General features: G+C 40.7%; 1 protein-coding gene across 1 annotated transcript in view; it reads left to right on the forward strand.

The window, feature by feature from the left end:
* The first annotated feature begins 259 nt into the window (after positions 1 to 259).
* Ptn (pleiotrophin) overlaps positions 260 to 21292 on the forward strand; it is a 91350-nt gene continuing 70317 nt past the window's right edge. Inside the window, exon 1 of the mRNA XM_021165378.3 lies at positions 260 to 547. The gene's annotated coding sequence lies outside the window, so the exon portion shown is untranslated. The remainder of the gene's footprint in view (positions 548 to 21292) is intronic.

The following is a 21292-nucleotide window of genomic DNA, read 5'->3' on the forward strand; positions in this document are numbered from 1 at the left end:
CTTGATAAACCGAGCTATGGACCCATGGGAGGGGGAGAAAAAATGGTTCTTGGGAGTTTGTACAAGAAATAAGGTGCTGGGTGGGTGCTAAGAACAAACGGTCTTATAACCCATGGTCTCTCTACGCAGATCCGTTTGGGGAAAGACTGCCCCCAGAGAAGCCTGCTTTTCATAAGCTTCCCAATCAGATTTCGGGGGCAAAGCACTCCCCCCTCCCTCGCACAGCTTGCTTCTTCTCTCTGCCCTCTCTCGTCCCTCCCATTCTCTATTTCCCTCCCCGGCAGGGTGTAATTGAGTGAAGGCAGGATCAGGTTCCCCGCCTACCCTTCCAAATATCCCGCCAAGGAAGCCCCAGAGCACAAGAAAACCCAAAGTGGAGAGAGGGGAAGAAAGAAAGCACTGAGTCATCCATCCAGAAGGGGGGAGAGCAGAGCGCAGCCGCCCAGGCAGCAGCAGCAGCCAGCGATACCTGGAGTCTGCAGAAACCTCGCCCCGCACTTTGCAACAAAGGCAGCCAGCTAGTCAGCGAGGACCTCTGCAAGCCAAAGTAAGTGCAAGACACCCTGTGGATTTCTCCAAAGGGTCTCTGGTGCAGTGTGCCTACCCCCGAAAGCCACTTTTCTGGCAGCCTGCAGTACGTGGAGGGGGTTGGAGCAGGAGAGAGGCTGCCTGGAGTCCGCTAAATAGGACTGCTTTTAAAAACGGACTTGCTCCAGAAGGCAAACCAGCCGAAAGGAAATTTTGGGGAAATGAGCTCAGTAACCTAGCATGTGCTTGGATGGGAAGAAGGAAAGCAGCTTTTGTGCTGTGGAGAGTGCATGGGGACCGCATTCCTGCTACCTGCCGGAGCATGCAAAGCGCGGGAGAGGGCACATTTGTGCTCTTTGTAAAACCTGGAGCTTTGGTGGGTGTGTCTGGCCCAGTAGGCATGAGACAGAAGAAAGGGTGTATCAGTAGACAGGTCTCATTTCCTACCTCCACTTCTCAGGTTGCCCTAGAGCTTGCTAACTGCCAACGGCTGCCCACTCTAGGTGTGGTACATGCCTGGCAGCCTGCCCCTCCTGTGTCTGCTGATGGAGAAACATCTCCGCCAAGAGCAGCCTACACTCCCTAGCCTGCCTGCGAGCCCAGAAACACTTCTAGAAACAGTTCAGTCCAAAGTTTCAAAGACATGCTTTGGAGTCTACCTTTGCTTGGTTGGGATGCCAACTGGCATAGAAGCACTTACGTTTTCAGTTGTATCCAAATAAGCCGGGGTTGGGGTAAAAACTAGTTTGGCAGACACCCGGGATTTCTGAGGTGATATTCCAGTTGTTTCCATAATATATTTTGAGAAAAATAATCACTTCTTTTGTGCATAAAACATAACCTTTCCTCTCTTCTAAAATATGTGTGTGTGTGCATGCACACACACACACACATACACACACACACACACACTTCTATGGGATATGATGTGGCACATAAATACAAGAGCACACATGTAACTCACATACAGATTGCTAACTAGTTCTTGTCTCCTTAGTAATAAGGACTTTGGAGCTGTAGGAGCAGAGCGAGACCTCGGAAGTAGAGTGGGTGCCTCACAGAAGGAATGCACACTTCAGGGGACGGCAAAGTAACAGAGTTCTAGTGGGTCAGCACCTTTCCTCTTGAAAACCACCAGGCATAGTTAAAAAGTGTGTGTGTGTGTGTGTGTGTGTGTGTGTTGGAAGGAAGGGCCTGGGAGGCACTTCAGGAACTACCAAATAAAAGCTTTTGAACTAACAACATAATGGAGCAATTTCACGATCCCAGGCAAACGTGGAGCTGATGAAACGGTCCAGCCCATTTGAGCCCTTTGATCATCTGGAAATGAATTGTTCTGTGAGAATATTAAAAGGTAATGAGAGCGAGACAAAAGAGAAGTCGGCCAACACAGCACAGAAGGCTGGTGTTTTTCAGACTCATTATGTCCCTTTTAAAGTAAATTATGTGCCTTCAAGGCCAAGTCATTAGAAACACTTATAGTCCAGTTAAATTCAAGGGAAACTCGGGTGCCCCCCCACTCCTCTTTGGGCCCGGTGTAATTTCAGACCACCAATAGTGGTTGTTTCTTATCAAAATGAAATCATTTTATTCTAAAACCCCAATACCATGCTTTTGAACTGTAAGGAACTTTTAAAAATTCTCTTATCAGAATTAAAGTCTTTTGAAGAAGGTTATCTTTCTCCTGCTGCTCATAGACCCAGGTCTTCCTCACTGAGTGGACTGCTTGTATGTGCAATGCTTTTCCCACACCCCACACCAGCTGTGTGTAAACTGTAGCCCCTTTAGAGTATGGATTCAAGCGTTTGTCTGTGGCACAAACACTTATATTCTCAGGGGTAGAGCTTTGGGCAAGACAGACCTACTGTTAACATGATGTTTTAGTCATCTGATCCCTAAATTATATCCCATAGGGGATGAGAATAGGATATATTTGACTGCATACTGTATTATATGTATTATACAATATTTAATTGTCTGTATTTCAGAACCCCTTTCTAGGACACTGGGGACCTGATCTTACCTGTTTAGTAAAAGTTTTATGTTTTTGTTTCTTTCATTGTTTCCTTTTTTTCTTTCTTTTTTATTTTATTATTATTGTTCAAGACAGAGTTTCTCTATGTAGTCTTGGCTGTACCGGAACTCACGATGTAGACCAAGCTGGTCTCCAACTCACAGAGATCTGCCTGCCTCTGCATCTCCGGTGCCAGGAATAAAGGTCTGTGCCACCACCTCCAGTTGGATTTCATGTTTCTTATTTAGTCTTTACAAACAGCAGTCTGAAGCAAGATCATACTTTTTTTTTTAATTGGGTAATTTTTTTTCTTGCAATTCAATGACCTGGTTTGCAATTTCATTAAAACCTGGTCACTGAAAATAATACAAGGTCCCCAAATAGTTTGTTTCTATCAAACATTTTAAGTTTTAAGTTTTTATTTTCTCCTAGAGATATTTCTGATTTCTCATTTCAGTAGCAACCCCACGTGGCGTCCATGCTGTCATTCCTCCGTGTGATTCCCTGGAACACTCTGAGCTTGCCTGAGCTATATGAAATGCTGTGATGCTAGCAACAGGCTACAGTCAGAAGTAAGGTTACAAATGGCAGTTCCCCAGACACTTGTGTTGTAAATATGCCAGCATGGTGACAAGTCAAACATCCTTAACTCTTGTACTGATGATAAGGCCCAACTGAGATTACTCGGGACAGTGGAATAGCAAGGGAGCTCCACACTGAGTGAGTGCCCCTGACTTACTCAGAAGGCTAGTTTATACTGGATCTACCAACAGGGTAGAGCCATATACTGTTGCTGACCCATGCTTTGAAAGGAAAGCTGAGCCGGGTGGGTGGGAAGTGTTTTCTCCTCTGGATGCTAGTGTCATGAACAAATGGAAGTGCTTTAGTGTCCTGTGGTACAAGCCACACCTTCTCCCTGGGAGTGAGGGGAAAGGAACATGTGGATATGGACTTCTTCTTTGGGAACCTGGTCCTGCTTTTTCTATCCATCAATTGGCTTGAGGAGAATTTGGACCTTGGCCTTTCTTTGGGAAGTCTTTCCATTCTTGGTGTTTATGACCTGTCCAAGATACCATTTGTTGCAATATTTTACTTGGCACTATAAGCCAGAATTGTAGATAGCAGTTTGCATGTTGCTATTACAATCTTTCTAGATCAATAACTATAAGATGCCTTTTATGATAATGTAAGGGATCTATGTTTAAAAGGGTAGCTGAGAACAAATACCATTGAGGGCTTGCAACTATGGTGACACTTGAAAATTTGACCAGGCAGCTCACCTTTACCATAATTCCCTATGGCTTAAGGATAGGCAGGGATAACATAATCAATAGTTCATACCTGAGAGAAGTTTAATTTTTCCTAGTTATGTTTGCATTTAGTAATTTTATTATACTGAGTTTAGATAAAGTCCCATCTCAAATAGAAAGAGAAAATACAGAATTCCTAAGAGTAGAATTCTTAGACGCTTAACTCCACGAATATAATAATAACAACAACAAAAATTGGCTGCTTGGTATTAATCTTGAACAACGTAAGTCCTGGTAACTGACTGTTGGGTTCTGATCTTGAGAAGTTCTCTTAGTAAATACCAAATCACAAATAGACATGCCTCTACCCCTTTGTTCACACACTTGTTTGGAAAGATATGTTAACTTGTGGGATTCCTTACTAGAAATTCATCTAAAACGAATTCTAGGAAGCTACAGGACAGTGCACTCCCACCTGTGTCTGGGGAAAAACACCCTTTAAGAGCCAGAGGTGACTCCATCTGGCAGTCATTTGCCCTTCTTCTTTGATTACCATCTAACAGCATTATCTGCTAACCCTGCCTCCTCGTGACCATCATCTCTTATGATCCCTGTGATGCATCAGTGTCTGACCTTTCCCCCCAACCTCTATGCACACTCACCTTCTCACCTATTTGTTCATTTCTCCCCAGAGCTTCCAAACATGAGCATTTGCTTTAAACATTTCTCTTCTCTCTCTTCTCCCCCTTTATCCTAGCTTCTAAAGTCCCAATGCTGTCATAGCCCTTTGTGATAGACTCCATGGGAAAAAAACTACAGTCTCTTTTTTTTCTTCTAAGTGGAGTTCTAGAATGCCATTTTTGTGGTTGTGGTTTTGATTTTGTCTTGTTCTAAGACAAGAGTTCCCTGTGTAACCCAGGCTGGCCTGACCCTTACACAGTCTTCTTACCTTCCTTTCGTACTGGAATTATAGGTGTATATAAATTTAGATTCTTATTAAACTCTTCCTTCCTTCTTTTCTCCCTCTTCCCTCCCTTCCTTCCCTCTTTCCCTTCTTCCCTCCCTTCCTCCCTCCTTCCCTCCATCCATTTCTTCTTTTCTTTCTTCCTTTCATCTATGACTAAGAGCTGAAGGGAGTCGTTGTGGACCAATTCTATTTTTATATAGACTTGGTGTAGTTTCATTTCTAACAGACTTTTACAGCTTCTAAGTTCCCCACTGTCATCATATAATATGCTGTGGTTACGAAGACAAATGAATGCAACTTCATGAAGTTTATTACCTATTTGATATATACATGAGGCAGTTAGCCCCAGCAGGCGATATAGCAGTTATGACTTTTATCCTAAGTGGTTCCAGTGAGAAATAAAAAACAGAGCCCATGGTGGGGTTTATCACATTAAACACGTATGTCCAAAGCATCTGTGATTGAGGATGGAGGATAAATTAAACTCACCATTTCCTCATGTTTTCATTTTAAAGATGTATCTGATAGCTTGTGAATTTCAGTCTAAGTTTATTTAGAATAAATATGATTTTAAAACATGATGCCTCACATTGGGTGTCCTCAGAAAGATTTATTCAAACCCGAGATGATGGCACTCTAATGAAATGTATATGTGGAGGAAAAGAAAGCAATCTTACTCTAGCTGCCACTAATTAAAGCCACAAACACTGGTCCAAGCCAAACTTCCCTCCATGTGATGCCCAATTCTCCTTCCCTTTCTTTCTGTGTCTCCATCACCTTTGTCAGAGAATAGCTCCTTTCCCATCAGAATGGATTCAGCTAATGATTCCCAATCTGTAGTAGCTCCACTCAGCCACAGCACTAGACCCTCTAAAAGGAAAGGCCAGTCTTCCTCCACTCTAGAACCTTACATTATCTGATGGGCAAAAGCCCATCAGAGATGCTTCACAGAAGGCTGAGAAGCAAATAAAAGATAGACAACCCTGAAGACTATCTATTTTCTTTGCTAATCATGATCCAATCCCACAATGTCCTTTACCCATTCCTCCTACCTTCCAATAAACATCGTGTATTATTACCGATCTCCTCAGGCTTCCAGAGCAAATGTCTCCAAGTCTCACTTTCCTGCTTTCATTTGAGGGATCCTGTTGGTCTGCAGGGTTTAGTCTTCTATACATGCTTTCTGACTTGATAACTTTGAGAGTAAAGAGAGAGTTCATGTTCTTCTATAACCAATTCAACATATTATTTCCTTCACAGCTGTAGTCTAGAAATTTCAAAAAAATTATTTCTACACTGTATATCTGTAACCATTTATTGTTGTATGCTGAACAGAGAATGCTTAAAGAAAGCAATGTGACGCCTTTCAAGAGTGTATCTGCAACAGAACAAATATCTTCAACTCCCGAGTTTGAATGTTTTCTTTTCCTGTATCAAATATTACCATTTCCATTTTTGTTCAATTAATTGAATATTTCTCCCATTAGGCTCTCAAATCAAAGCAAAAATCCAATATATATATAACGAGATGGCAAATAACCTAAAACAGACCTACTCTTCAGTTTTCGTTGGATTAACTCAATGGGGCATATCTTCAGGGTTTGCCTTAACAGGGAGGACTCACAAGCCCAGAGTATATGACAGGAAGTCAGGAAATGGACAGCATGAGATACAGGTGCCTCCTTCTACTGACTCCTTCTGTCTTCTCATCTTTCACGCTCTGCTCTCCAACCCTCCCTACACAACACTTGCTGCCTCTTCAAGGAATGACACCTTTTATTTTCCTTGATCATTCTGCCTTTCCTCACTAAATACAGTTCAAAATTGAGTATGCCCAAGGCCTGGGATATTTGGCAGGCGAGCTCTCCAAAGGTCTTGACTTTTCCCATCAATCTTTGGAGAACATTTTTCACATAGGAAACTCCCAATCAAAAGTAGATCCCCCATGGCTGGCATTAGCTATACGCATAATTAATCCAACCCTGGGGACCTTCTGATGGAGGCTCCAATACAGATGAGAGACTAGAGGAGTGGAGTCAGAGACCAGCAGGTCAGGATGTGATAATGAGATAATGAGAGTATTACCGGGTTTTTTTTTTTTTTGAAAATTGGGGATTTGTGTTTTTTAAGCTCAGGTTGGGAAAGTGTTGACGCACTTCCTCAGTGGGTGCAATGCTCACAAACCATAAGCCATCCTGCTAAACACAGGCTCATATTATTAAATCCCACCTAAGCAGATCCTATTTTTCTCATTTCCCATGTCTGCTGCTATCTTTGTCACTGTCACGGAATACCTAGAGATTGCTAAAGATACCAGGAGGTACGTTTGACCCAGTGAAGTGAGGAGGAGGAAGGATGTGTGGCAGGAAACAAGGAAAGGAAATCTGAATCACAGTTTTTAAAAAAGTGAGAAGACAATCCTAAAAAAAGGCAAAACTGAAACCAGCATGGCTTCTTTTATTAAATACCAGTGTTCTAGTTTAGCCTTTGAGATTCTTAAAGGCTGTGCGCTGCAGTTTTCAATTGGTAATTATTACCACATTTAGGACTTTGGAGTTCTTGGCACCACACATGTACCACTGTGGCTTTCAGGTTTAGACCACCGAATTTCCACTGAATGAAGGTTTGGATCCCCCAGGTCTCCCTATGGACTGTACATACATGTCCAAAGATTCCAGGGTGATGGCATTGTTTAGGGCTGGAGAAGTCACTTTGAGTACCAAGACATCTAGACTTATGTGATAAGCTCTTCTTTTGTTATAACTTTCTACACATGACAATAGCTTAATACAAATCATGAGGATCTTAGGTGGAAACCTTCTTGCCACATGCAAAATGTACTCAGACCTCTATTTCCATCTCCAAATATTCCTAGCATTTGATTGCATCTCAAACACTTACATATCTACTATTGACTTGGCCTGTTATAGTCCAAGTAGCCTGGTTCCATGAACAAGGATTCACTTGAGAAAGAAAGGGATTCCAAATGTTGTCTCCTAAATTTTCCTTTAAAATTTACTAAAGATGCTTGGTAGATTTTGCCCTTGGTATTGAAAGTATATATAATAGCAGATTTTCTTAGTGTTATTCTTATCTGTATTATGACATCGACTACACCATTCTCCTGCTCTCTTCTGTGTATAAAATAAAGGCAGAGAATAAAAGAAAGGCATAGATTGTCTTTCTGTGTGGCATCCTAAAACACTTTAGACGTCCAGAAAAAGGCAATCCAGGTTTAAATCAATAGTGAATATAATTTGGTGATAATCCCAGGAAACAGATAAAATCTTTTCAGATAAAACAAATGGAAATTATGCAAAGATTTTGAACAATGTTTTAAAAATAGCCTGCCTCATATGCTGAGAATTTGGACTTTGCTGCATTCTCGTCACAGGATTTTACTTTCGATGGCAAGAACATTCTTTGGGTTTAACATATAGTGTCTGTAGATGTGAACATAGTTGACCAACTATGCCCTATAAGCCATGATTAGAATCTTTGGCTTAAAAATAAAAACATCCTAAAGCTCTGGAGAATCTGATTTAAATAGTAATGTTCTTTAAAAAGGAGGAAAGGAAGGAATGAAGGAAGGAAGGAAGAAAAGAGAAAAAGAAACAGAAGCCTACCATAAAACAAACACCCCAAACTTGTTTCCCATGGGCGTCCTATTTATTTCTTTAGAAGTGCTTCAGATGAGGAAGCCTTATGGTTCTGCAGGAAACAGGGTAAGTAATTCGTTAAGTTTAAACCAAAATGCATGGCTAAATCTTGTGAGGCTATCCCAGTCTTCCTTCCCATCCTCTTTGTTTACCCTAGATGCTTAATTATTGAACACGGCCTGAGAATATGTGAGTAGCGCATGGAGCTCAATGTAGGTCAAACTTGTAAGTTGATTAACTTAAATCATCTGAAATAAATTTTTTTGCTATATTTCTTATCAGAAAAACAGATATACTTGGAAAAAATATGTTTTTCCTGTTCTAGAAAAACATATTCATGGTGCAGGTTAATGGACTTTTATGAGAGAAACTTATATTCTTTGAATACACATTGTATATTATCACTCATAAGCTTTTACAGTTTTTCTAGTATGACTTAAACTAGTTATATGCATAATTGTGTTATATCCATAATTGTGTGCCCTTCATTCCTATAACACTATAATTGTTCTATGCAATATTTTAATAGGTATACACACATTAGCATGTACATTTGTTTTCACCAAATGAGCTAATTATGATGGAAATTCAATTTATTTAGCCTGATATGGGTAATTTGGTATCACAAAAATGCTTAGTAAGTTATGGATTCTTATTAAAATGATGAAAATAGAAAAACGCAAGACAACATCCTATGCAGTAAACAAGAAGAGTCTCTGTCTCAGCAAAGAATAACTTGTTTAGATGGGAAAAAGTTATCTTGAAGAATTTGCATGTACCCGGTCAAGGACAAGCTGCACAAACAGTGTGTTCCGTTTTTACCCAAAGGACCCTTTCCATGTAGTCAAGAGAAAGAGTGTCCCTGGGGAACACACAGCTGTGTGGTCCCTCCCAGGACTCATCTAATTCCTCAACTGGTCCCTGGGGCCTGGGAAACTTCTGAGCTGTTCCAGGGTTCCAGGGTGGGTCTAGCTCACTGCAGGTGGGTGCTCTCCAAGGCCAGCAGACCTCTTTGATGCCTGTCGCTCCAGGGCTTGGCAGCCTTCAGGGGAGTTATTTATTTGCTCTGTTATTATTTGGAGTGACTAATGTCCAATTGGCTCTAGTTGAAAGTGACTTGGATCAAATTGGGTTTTGACAACCACATTGTTGATCACAGAGGAGGGGAGAAAGTCAAATGTCTTTCTTGTCTATGCCAGTATCAGGATTCCCACCAACTTTAGCCCCAAGTATTTTTCACCCTTTTTAAGTAGACTGTTGTTCTGATCGTGAGAAGACTTCTGATACGTGACATCTGGGGATTTGGAGATGTACATCAAGGCTGTCATGAACGAATTTGGTTTGGAGATGTAGATCAAAAACAGTCCAGCAGAATAAATGGATAGATGTGGATTTCTACCGATTTCTTTTGAAACAGACATTTCCCAAGTGCGGTCTGGCTCTGTGGGCTTCTAATGATTCATCCAGTGAGTTCTCTTGCAAGAGGTTAAACAGGAGCCATTGACTTCAGCTGCTTCACAAAAGAAAGCGAAAAAAGAATGAAAGAAAAGTGAATTTGAGCAGAGGTCTTAGGGAAATATAAAAAAATGGGACAGAGCTCAGCTTTAAGCCTGTCTCCATAGGAACTTTAGACCTCAGAAAAATTTCATATAAACAACTCTGAAGGTTCTTCCTCTTCAGACAAATGGTCAGGTGCATGCCACTATATCCTTTGGGTGGTGTTTGTTGGGAATTTTTTTCTGGAAATTTCACTTTTTCAATGCCCTGGCTCCAGATACCTCTTGCCATTATAGTTCCACAAAGCTAGACTCACACTGGGGAGCAGCCCTGTCCATTCCTTGATATTCCCAGAGGGAGTCTCTGAAGACAAAGTTGTGTCATTTACGTCCGTGAAGATTCTTGTCTCAACCAGAACATCCAGCAGGACCCAGAGCCTAATATCCAAGGTCCTTAAAGCTGTTCCTCTTTGCATCCTTTTAATCCGCCTATGTAACCTGGCACTCAGTAAAGGATAATTGAGAAAAGTGTGGGGTCTCCTTCCTATGAAGGGGGCACAGCAGAGTCCCCTTCAGCTCCCAGCTGTGCGGTACATTGATCTGTCATCTTCCCAACTTTGTTTTATGCCTTGACTTGTATGTACCAAGTGTAGTACAAAATGCTAACTACTTCCTTCTTATGCTTGGATATTTATTTTAATCAAAACTTCACATATAATTATAAAAAGCAAGCATGGCTCTCCTACCTTTTCATCTAAACTGCCTCCTTCCTCATTTGATATTCAAATCTATACCAAGGCATAACCATTCTCATGATTGCCATCCACTGGACCTTGAGCACCAGGCATCTGGAGAGAGGTCCTTGACAGAGGTGTGAGGGTTGTTTTGTTTTTGGTTTTTGTTTTGTTTTAGTTTTGGTTTTGTTTTAAATCAAAGAGTGTCACCTGAAGAGTTAGAGACAGTTCTTCTCAAACAAGAGTGGATTGTTGGTCTTGAAAGTTGATGTGGGATGGCTTCTATTGCCTCTTGGTAGGATTTAAACAAAACCCCATTTTGTTGAGAATATTAGAATATTTGTATCTAGTCTGCATCATAACATGGTAGTTGTGCTGGAGAATCTTTCAGATCTGAAACAAGCTCCAAATCCTTGGTGCTGGAAACTTAAAGAAGCGTAGATGTCTTAGAGAAGGTTATAAAGACCAGCAGCAAAGTTCTCTCAGGGTGGAACCCGAGGAAGGATGAGAATGATTTATCAGGGACACCCGAGTTTTACTGAAATGAAGAAGACCCAGAAAGGAGGGTCACACGTAACGGAAAGTCATTCAAATTACACACTATAAAAACAGAGCATGAAAATGTGAGTTAGTGTTTGCCAAAGAAAATTCCCTGATCTTGAAATGTATCTCACAACACAGCAACTAACTGGAGCAATGTCCTCTTGGAGGTTTCTATGTGAAACAGCTTCAAGCGTTAGATCATCTGGGATACTGGGTATTTGTATTTACTGAACACGAGTCACAACAGCTGTGTATTTTAAAGCTACATTTCTTTATGCCCACCACATGATTAGTAACATGTGTGGACTACTCTTAGTATATCCCTGCCTGAACTAGACACTCAATCCAGGCTTGTTATTAAAAGGTTTATGTTAGCCTTTTTTGTAGCTTCTGTCTTTCCCATTCACTCATTCTAGGTTTCTATCCACCCTAACAAGTTAAAATATTCACTGGGTGCTCACGCTGAAGATTGTGACAAGCATATTCCTTTTCTTTGGCGTCTACAAGTTTTCTTTCCTGCTTTATTTTTTCCTTTGCGCTTAAAAGACAGTTCTAGGATCTATGCCACACTCATCCAGAGAAGCCTCCTGCTATTGAATAAAGACACATTTTATATCTGGCCTTCACTCTGGCCATTGCCTCTCCTGCTTTTCTTGCTCTACTCAGAGATGAACGGTAGCAAGTAAACATGAAAGGTCTACCACTGCCTTTGAGGCACTGATCCTTAGCACTGCGACAGCAGGAATGGACTTTATCCCTTAACACTAGATAATTTTCTTTCTTATTGCTTTATTTATTTATTTATTTATTATGGAGCCCTGTTTAGCAACAGTGATAACGGTTAGTATTCACTGAGTGCTTTCTCTAGAGTGGCTGGCATGTTATTAGATCTTTGCATTAAGTGCTGTGTTAAATTCTTCCAATAACTCTATAGGGTAAAGACCATTCCCTTCCAGATAAAGGAGGTGAATCTCAGGTTGGTCACATCATAGAAGGTGGTAGAATGTGAAACTGACGTTGTAGTATAAGTTTATCTAACACAAAGACATTGAATAGCACAGTCTTCTACTTCCCTCTCTCGTTCAATGACAAATGTTTGAAGTATTTTGGTTCAACATTCCCTTCAACATGGCCAGATCCAGTAACAGATTCTCACACTGTTAATCTATTTCTAACTCATTGATAATTACAGAATACAGTTTTGGGTAATGAATGTTGCTGTTAGGAGAGACACCAGCCACCCAATTGCATGTTATCAGATCCTGATTCATTTCTAGTTGTTTTCACAAGCATCCATTTACCTGGCCTGGTGGTTTCAACATGATTGTGCTGAGCAGAGGGCTCCTCTGGGACTGAAGGCAGGAGCATGTCTAGGAGCTACTGTCTGATCCTTAGGCCTGCCATCACCTGACTCAATTGTTAGACTGCTGTATTCCAGCCCCAGGGGAGGCCACAATGCTGTGTTTGTTTGTGTATGAGAGTCCCTGGCTTTGATTAGCAGCAAGCTACAGTGCAGCTGAACACACAATAGGGACCAAAGGATGGGGACAAAAAAAAAATCCTGCTACAGTTTCTCATTGGAAAGCATTCACTGTCGAGCTTGGACATCCAACAGTGGGGCACAGAGGAACAGAGGCTGGGAAAGGTTAGGTGATGGATTCTCCACGCCCTACAGCCTGTTCTGTGCAACAAGGTCATTCTGTTACAGGAAGCATTGAGCCTCTGCCCCTCATAATGTCTTTTATGGTTTGGCTTAGAGACTATTATTAATGAGCTTTGAAGAGGGGCAAAGGGTGGAAGGCTGGCAACTGTGAGGAAACCCCAGGATGACAGGAAAGAGAGTAAAGGCATTGAAAATGATATACCCTCCACAAAGCATTTAATGGCATCATTAGTTTGACTGCATGGAAGAGCTGAAAATAGCCAGAGCCTTAGTTCAATCAATAGAACAAGGAAGTAGGAAGTATAGGTAAATTGAAATGTACTTTTTGACTGAAACATAATACATAAAGATTGCACACACACATATGTATGCATGTATGTATGTATGTGTATGTGTGTGTGTGTGTTTGTGTGTATTGCTCTGTGTGATATTTTGGTGCATGGGTTTTGAAGTCAGGTTAAACATACCTAGCTTTTCAAATATCCTTTCTTTATAGTGGAAACATTCATGTTCTTTTATCCTCAATTTTTAAAATATATAGCGTATTATTGTACTAGATCCACACACCATTGAGCAGGAGCACACCAGAATGGAAAGTGAGAATTTTCATTTTACATCATAGACAAAGTCAGTGGTTTCTAGTTCCAAATAACAACTGTATTTCCTCTCCTGCATGGAATTATATCTTAAATCTACCATAAGCACCCCTTTCCTTTAGAATGTATATAACAAAGTACCTGCTTGAAGGGAAGAACTCTGGAGTTATTCTGAGATCGTAGATAAGATTTGCAATGTACAGACTACTTGTCCAAGCTATTGTCTTTGTTACAGCAAGACCTCATCTGTTATTGTAGGCTTCAGATTCCTAGTGGAGACCTCCTAAGAGAAAAAGAATATTTGTGGTTAGAAAATAAAAATCAGATAGTCATTCAATTAAGGTTTTCAGAGAAGGAAGACCTACTTTCTCTGAGAAAGCTGGGGAAGAGTTAAGATTTAAACCAAAGCCAGAGTTGGATTGCACAGAATAGAAAGGCAGGGGGAGAAGATGGAAATATCACCAAGTGTTATGATTTGGATGTGAAATGTCCCCCATACTTGTGTATTTGAACATTTGGTCCTAGCTGCTTATACTGTTTTGTGGGGTTGTGGAACCTTTGGCTTAGGGCATCTCTGGAGGGCCTAGGACATTAGAAGTAAGCTTTCGGGAGTTATAATCTTGCCCCACTTCTAGTCTAGCCCTGTCCTCCCTGATCTGGAGTGGAGTGGGCCTCAGACACGTGGTCCTCTCTCCTTGAGCTGCTTTGTATCTTCCCATTGTGATAGGCTAAAACCCTGAGCCAAACCAAACATCCTCTTCCTCAGGTTGCTTCTGTCGGGTGTTTTGTCACAGCAGCAAGGTCAGTAACTAACAGAACAAAGCAGCGAGGGTATGGGTGAGGAGGAATGTACCTGGGCTGGATAGCATAGCCAGGAATGGACATTAGATTTGGGGAAAGTGTTGAAAATAATAGTATGGCCTTTTACGTGCAGCCTAGGGTGCCTTGGTTGGTTAGCAAGGAATCACTGAATATCCTTTAAAGGGGAGAAGAAACTCGGTAAATTCTTGTATAGGAAAGATTGTTCCTGAAGCAGTTACAGCTGAGGTAGAGAAGGTGAGTTGGGCTATTAAGGGGGATGTTTTGTGGACCACCCTCCCTCCAAATCTTTGATCTTTACAATTTTATAAATATTTTTTTACACTTCAATCATTTGCCTAATTGTGCAATCTTTTTCATGAAACCTGCCTTTATTGCCCTTGGGAAAAGAATTACTTCCTATTTTGTTCTAAAACATTCTTTTGTTTTATGTTGTCTATTGAAAACACACACACACACACACACACACACACACACACACACACACACACACACACCAGCCTCTATGTTTAGTATAAGGAGTACTGGCATAAATATGTATATTTCCAGTCCCCAGATTATACAATCATACAATCTAGTCACAGGGCAGCAGGTTGGAATATCAATAGCTGTGGTCTAGATATGCATATTGAAAGCATATTGGAAAAATATATAAATCAGCAACGTAGATCCAAGGAGGCTTTCAGAGGAGAGTGTCTTTTGATTTGTGATTAACGAATATTGAGAGGGAGCATATTAAAGGTAGAAGTGATGGTGTGAATGCTTAATTCATTCTGGCCTGGAAATAATTACATTAATCAATTCTCCCTACTTAGCTTGCCTTTAAGGTTAATGTCTTTCGTGGTCAAAATGGATGAATAAGTAAATGGATAATGGAATGAATTTCCAATACTTAGGTATAAGTGGGGAGTTAGGAAGGATTCTTTCACCAGGCACTGTAAAACAAAAGAAAAAAAAATCTGGGATATAAGTACCCTGATGGAATATTAGTGAACTGAAGATGAGTCAAAGATGTGATGCTGAAATCAACCACTTGGGAATTCTAGTGCTGACATTAGAAAGGGGGAACATGTAGGGAAAGTTTATTTGGAGAAGTCAGTGTTCCTGATCTAAAGGATTCACGAAATGCAGGATTATCACTGGAACTGAGTGGGAGCTGGGCACCATTTTTCCAGGTGTTTCTGAGTTTCACTGACATCCTTGATGCCTGGGAATTATGGGAGGTACCAGCCTCAGACTTGCAATCTCTGGTTGTTGGTAATCTGGCTGCCACCTAGACTCTAATTTCCTAGGGTCATAACTGCATCTTCTGTAGGAGCTTTTAAAACACAGTGTCTCTGAAATGTGGTAAGACCATATGAATGATTTTACTGTCTGGAAGATGTGTTGTGTGATGTTGCTCCTTATGAAGGGGTTCCTTGGATCCATGGACTTTTAGGAAAAGACCAAAGTCAGGCCTAGGTATTTCAGATAAATATGGAATCTTCCAGAAGAGACCAGTTGACAAAGGAGAGTTAGCTATCATCCGAGAGTCCACACTTCTTATGCTCACTGATTCATTCATAGAGATGCCCATCATTCCTGACGTTGTTCATTTTCCTGTGTCAGAGGAACATTCTTCTGCCGGTCATGTTGAGAGTCATTACTCCCACAGAGAGTGGGAGACATAAAATCACGTGTGAAATTCAGCCCTGGAATGGCGTGAAAGCCAGACTATAGGGCTCAATATACACTGAGTACAATCCTCAGAATAGACACTGTGTAGGTCTGTAGTCAAAGGCAGATGCAGCCCCAGTGCTCTTGGCTGAAGGGCTCCTGTCCTTGGACAATCTCCAGCAACACAGTTGGAGTTTTGTGGTAGACTTTTGCCCTTCCATGTGCCCTGCAGGGAGTCTAAGATGTTCCCTTCCTTTCTCCCGTCTTCTTCATCCCATTCCAGGTTCTTCCCTCTCAGTGAGAGCAGGAAGATGGGGACACAGATCAATTTTATTTTTTCTTCCTTAAAATTTATTTGTCCAGCTTGATAAAATGGAAAGAAAGCCCAGGAAGTAAAAATTGTCTGGGTTCGAAGCCTCAATTTACTCGTGATTCAGGAGGGGCAGGAAGTGTCCTGGGGAACCAGATTAGAAAAGGCATTTTTTAAAAAGAAAGCCACTTACTTGGATTCTGTTATATTTAGTGTGATTACAGATGAAAGCCTTTAGTCCACAATTTCAGATCCGGGGGCATGCATGGGCCAAATAATAGATTTCATTGAAGGTTTTATCCTTGATTCCTTTGAATAAGACAGCTTCCGGCAGTGCAGGGTGAGTCCACTGTAGTGACCCACTTGATATGTTAAAAAGAATCTTACATTTTGTTTAAACTTTTCTTTAATGATATTCCTAACTAATAATAGTACACCATGTTTCTATTGAAAAAACTGTTTCCTCCATCTTATCTCATTATCACCCTTAAAAGATTCTATAAAACCAGTTAGATTATCATCATCTTCTCTACACATTAGAGTAGTGAGATTCTGCTAGTGGAAGAAGTCTACACAGAGTTCCTATAAAAAGGGAGAGTGGAAGTTACCTCACCTACCTTCTAGGCTCTTCCAGAGATATTTTTTATGGTCCATAGAGAGAATGCAACAGATTATGTGGCTGACACAATTCATTAATAGTCATTTTATTTTATTTTTAAATTTATTAGGTTTGTATATATGTGCATGTGTAGGTTGGAAGACAACTTTGACGAGTTACGTTTCTGTCTGCCCTTACTTGGGTTCCAGGGACTGACCTCGGTCAGGTTTGCATTAGCTAATAGCAAGCACCTTTACCCACATGGCCATCTTCTGACCCCAAAACACTTCTTTTAAAAGAGCAGGTTAGCTGGGAATGGTGGTGCACACCTTTGATCCCAGCACTCAGGAGACAGAGGCAAAGGCAGGCAGATTTCTGTGAGCTATAGGCCAGTCCAGGCCACATAGTAAGTCCCAGAACAACCAGAGCTATGTGGAGAGACCTTGTATCAAAATCACAAACAAATAAAAACAAGAACAAAGCAAACAAGCAAGCAAACAACACAAAACCCCACATAGATAGATAGATAGATAGATAGATAGATAGATAGATAGATAGATAACAGTTTGCCTACATTAAGATTTCCTGGGGTATATTATTATGAAATTAAATTTTCTAAAGGTGAGGGCTTAAGAATATTCATTTAAAATCATTTATCTTATTTTTGAGATTACAATTTTATCATTTCTCTCTTCCCTTTCCTCCCTCCAAACCTCCTATACCCCTCTCTGCCCTCTTTCAAATTCATGGCCTCTTTTTTCATTAATTATTACTACATTCAAACACTAATTTTAAATGCTAAAAGATGAACCATCTACAATAATGAATATATATTTATATATTATGTTTATGTATGAATGTATATGTATATATATATATATATATATATATATATACACAGTTTTGGTTTTTTCTTTTTTTTCTTTCTCTTTCTTTCTTTCTTTCTTTCTTTCTTTCTTTCTTTCTTCCTTTCTTCTTTCTTTCTTTCTTTCTTTCTTTCTTTCTTTCTTTCTTTCTTTCTTTCGGTTTTGGTTTTTGTTTTTTTGAGACAGGGTTTCTCTGTGTAGCCCTGGCTGTCCTGGAACTCACTCTGTAGACCAGGCTGGCCTAGAACTCAGAAATCTGCCTGCCTTTGTCTCCCAAGTGCTGGGATTAAAGACATGTGCCACCACTGCTCGTATCTACATATCTTAAAAATAGGGTTTCTGACAACATGATCATTGTTCCAGAATAACTTGAAGTTGGTCTTCAGGTCTAGATTAGACTTTAGCAGGTACAAATTTTGTCTTTGAATCAAACTGCTTGAAGTTTTCAAACCTCTCTGTCTTCTTTCATGAAATTCTGGGCCCAGGTGAAGCACTCCATAGGTCCCTTGGAGCTTTGGTTCCTAGCTCAAGCTCTTACTTTAGGCCGGCCCTCTGGTTCTTCCTTCTTATCCTAGGAATTGCTTTCTGCCTGTGTCTAAAACAGATAGTCTCAGATATGGTCCCTGGTATGATGTTAGTTCACCTAGGAGTTCATTAGAAAGTCACACTCTCAGATAACACCCCAATCTCTGAAGGTGGGGTCAGAACACTATGCTTTGGTAGTCCTGGTGACTTTAATTTGTGAGAAAGTTAGAGAAGTAATGATTTGAACATTTGATCCTGCCTAGCCTATGTCAGGATACTATCCACAACTGCCCCGTTTGTCTTCCCAAATCTGTGAGTGAAGGTCTATTGTTGTGTATCTTATGGAGGTGCACTAAGAAATTTTACCTCTCTAAAAGTTACTTTCAAGTCTAAGAACTGAGTTTCCTTGTTTCTAAACTAGCTTGGTCCACATATACAAATACAAAGTTCACTTGGAAATTTTGACAGAGAAGTGAAATTTTTAGTTACTGTCAATCTTCCCTTTGCTTGGATCCATTTCACAGCGGAATTAATGGACACTAGGTGTCTAACAACACAGACCATACGTTAGTGTATGAACCAAAAGTAGCATGTACATTTTCCTAAGACAAATATGCTTTACGGTCACTGGCCAGTGACATCCTTTCATTATCCATTTATAGTGGATCACTGCAGATTTGTTATTCACATTAGACACAAAACATGAAGGATATGGTACTCGTGTCTCCTTGTCTCCCAAGAGTAAACTCATTGTCCTATGAGTTTTCAGAAATGGGTAATCCAAAGAAATTGGATAACAGAAATCCAAGTGCAGACAAGAAGAAGGTATGTAATGGGAGGTGAAACTCAAACATAAATGGTGTGAGACAAGTGTGAGAAACACAGACACTGTGCCTGTTTGAGAGATCCTCTGTGTGCAGCAAACACACTCCATCAAGACAGAAGTCAAACTAAGCCATGTAAATGGGCAACGCAGGCCTGACAAAAGAGAATAGGCTGTTCCCAATGCAATCGAAGCTAGCAACAAAATCACTTTAATGGGATTTTAGATTCTATTTTGCAACACGGAGCGTTAAAAGAGTGGAACACTGGAAGCTAGTCCAAACCTAGAAAGGTGTCTGACATTTTCCAAGGAAGGAAAAGGCAACTGTTACATGCTATAATTTTTCTACAATAGTAAGGGAGTTAGCAGTTCAGGTCAATCCTGTTAAGACTATGATGTCTTTTTCATAATTTAAGCACAAAACAACATTTTATTTTGCTGTTTCCATATATTTAAATCTGGATCCCTGTGTTCTTTAGCTGATGCCATTGTTGTAGTTCCACTAAGATGTGAATATTAAATACAACTTGGAGGAGAAGAGAACTATGCTTTGATGTTGATAAAATAGACAACGGTCAAATAAACAAAGTTCAAATAGAACAAAGGTCACTCATAAAAACAGTCAATGTGTAAGAAAACAGCATTGGTACAGATAAACTATGAATTTGTATAGTGCAGGCTATCTTCTAGCCCCAGCCGTCTGAGAAGTTGGCATCCATTCCTGAACACTAGCAATGTCAGCAGAAATTTCAACACCACTAATTTATTTTATGGTTAGCAGCTGGATGTCAGGGAAGAAAATGAAGCTAACATTTCGGATGATCATATATGGAATAGGACCTCCAAGGAAATAAGACATAGACATTTCTCTGCAAAATGCAGAGAAAGAAAAGCAATAACAGCGACAAAAACAATTTTAAAGCCACAGAGGAATCAAATCCATATTTAATCACAAAGATTTTATTCTAATAAAGCCAACATCTCTTTGACTCTTAGCCAAGCTGTGAGCAGGTTGAAAGCCTGGCCTTAGGAGACCTTGATAAATGCTATTAACCTCCAAGTTTGGAGCTGACAGCAGGAGGTGACCTCGAAGCTTCTTTGCTTGTTTAGCTGTGCTTAGCTGTGCCTGGGTTATATAATTCACTACCGCGGAGAGCAGGAGAGCGTAGCTGACAACAAAGCAAGTGAGCCCTACCAGCTGTCAAGTCGTCCCCTTAACTGTCCATTAGCCTGGGTGCTCTGAATGGGACACCTGTGGGCACGCAATGTATTGTGGGAAACTCGTTAGAGCCTGAGCACATGCAGTCCACCTCAAAGCTCACTTTGAGCCTGTGAAAAAGAGAGGCAGACCTCCTAACATCCATCGTTCCCCAAGCCCAGCTCGCTCTGTAAGAAGAATGACCGTATCAGGGTGTGTGGGAAGGATAACAAGGTACCCCGTGGGCCGGCTCCACAGTCAGCTGCATGACCATAGAAAGCAGAGTGCTTGTTTGTGAAGGGCAAGTGCTGTTAGGATTGCAATTCAACCGACAAACGGATGTCAGAAAACCAACAGAAAGTTTATAATGCGAATTTGAAAATAAAAGAAAGCCTTACAGAAAAATTTATTTATCCCTATGCAGTGTCGGGAGTTTTATTTCTCCATGTTAGTGCTCTTCTCCTATCTGAACACCTTGGAAGACGCTTCTTACCTTTTAGAACATCTCTTTGCAATTCATTTACACTTGATTCTGACCAGGCATTTCTAATCTGTAATCTAGAATGCACAGCGTATTGGCTGTATGAGGGCAGGTGAGAATCTGCAGGAGAAGCCCGCAGTGCTCAGCTCCCTAGGAATGGGGAAAGGTACTGTTGCAGCTGTAATATGGCGGCTTGGGTAGTTAGAGCGCTTACTGCTCATGCAGGACGTGACACTGAGATGTGCGGTTTCATTTTACAGTGTAGCCACGCTCTGTCTCCCCGTGTGTTTTACTATTTCTAAACGAAATGTGAGACGAGTATTTTTTTAGGGGAAAGAGTTCATGGGAGTGGCTGGGCGAATTTCAGGAAAAGATGAGAGAAAAACAAGAGGTAAGAATGTTTTATCTCCTAATGGTGTAAATCCTTGTAATCAAATGGAAGCTACTGAGTGTTTGTTTAAATATGAATGTATTCCATGATGTTTTCCAAAGGAGCAGGAGCATCATGAGCGCATGATGGATCATTTAGCTAATAAAATAGAGGGCACTGGCTTTGTTTTGCTTTG

The sequence above is a fragment of the Mus caroli genome, unplaced genomic scaffold (assembly GCF_978045245.1).
Source record: "Mus caroli unplaced genomic scaffold, Mus_caroli_1 scaffold_7, whole genome shotgun sequence".
In the NCBI taxonomy this organism is placed as follows: Eukaryota; Metazoa; Chordata; class Mammalia; order Rodentia; family Muridae; genus Mus; species Mus caroli.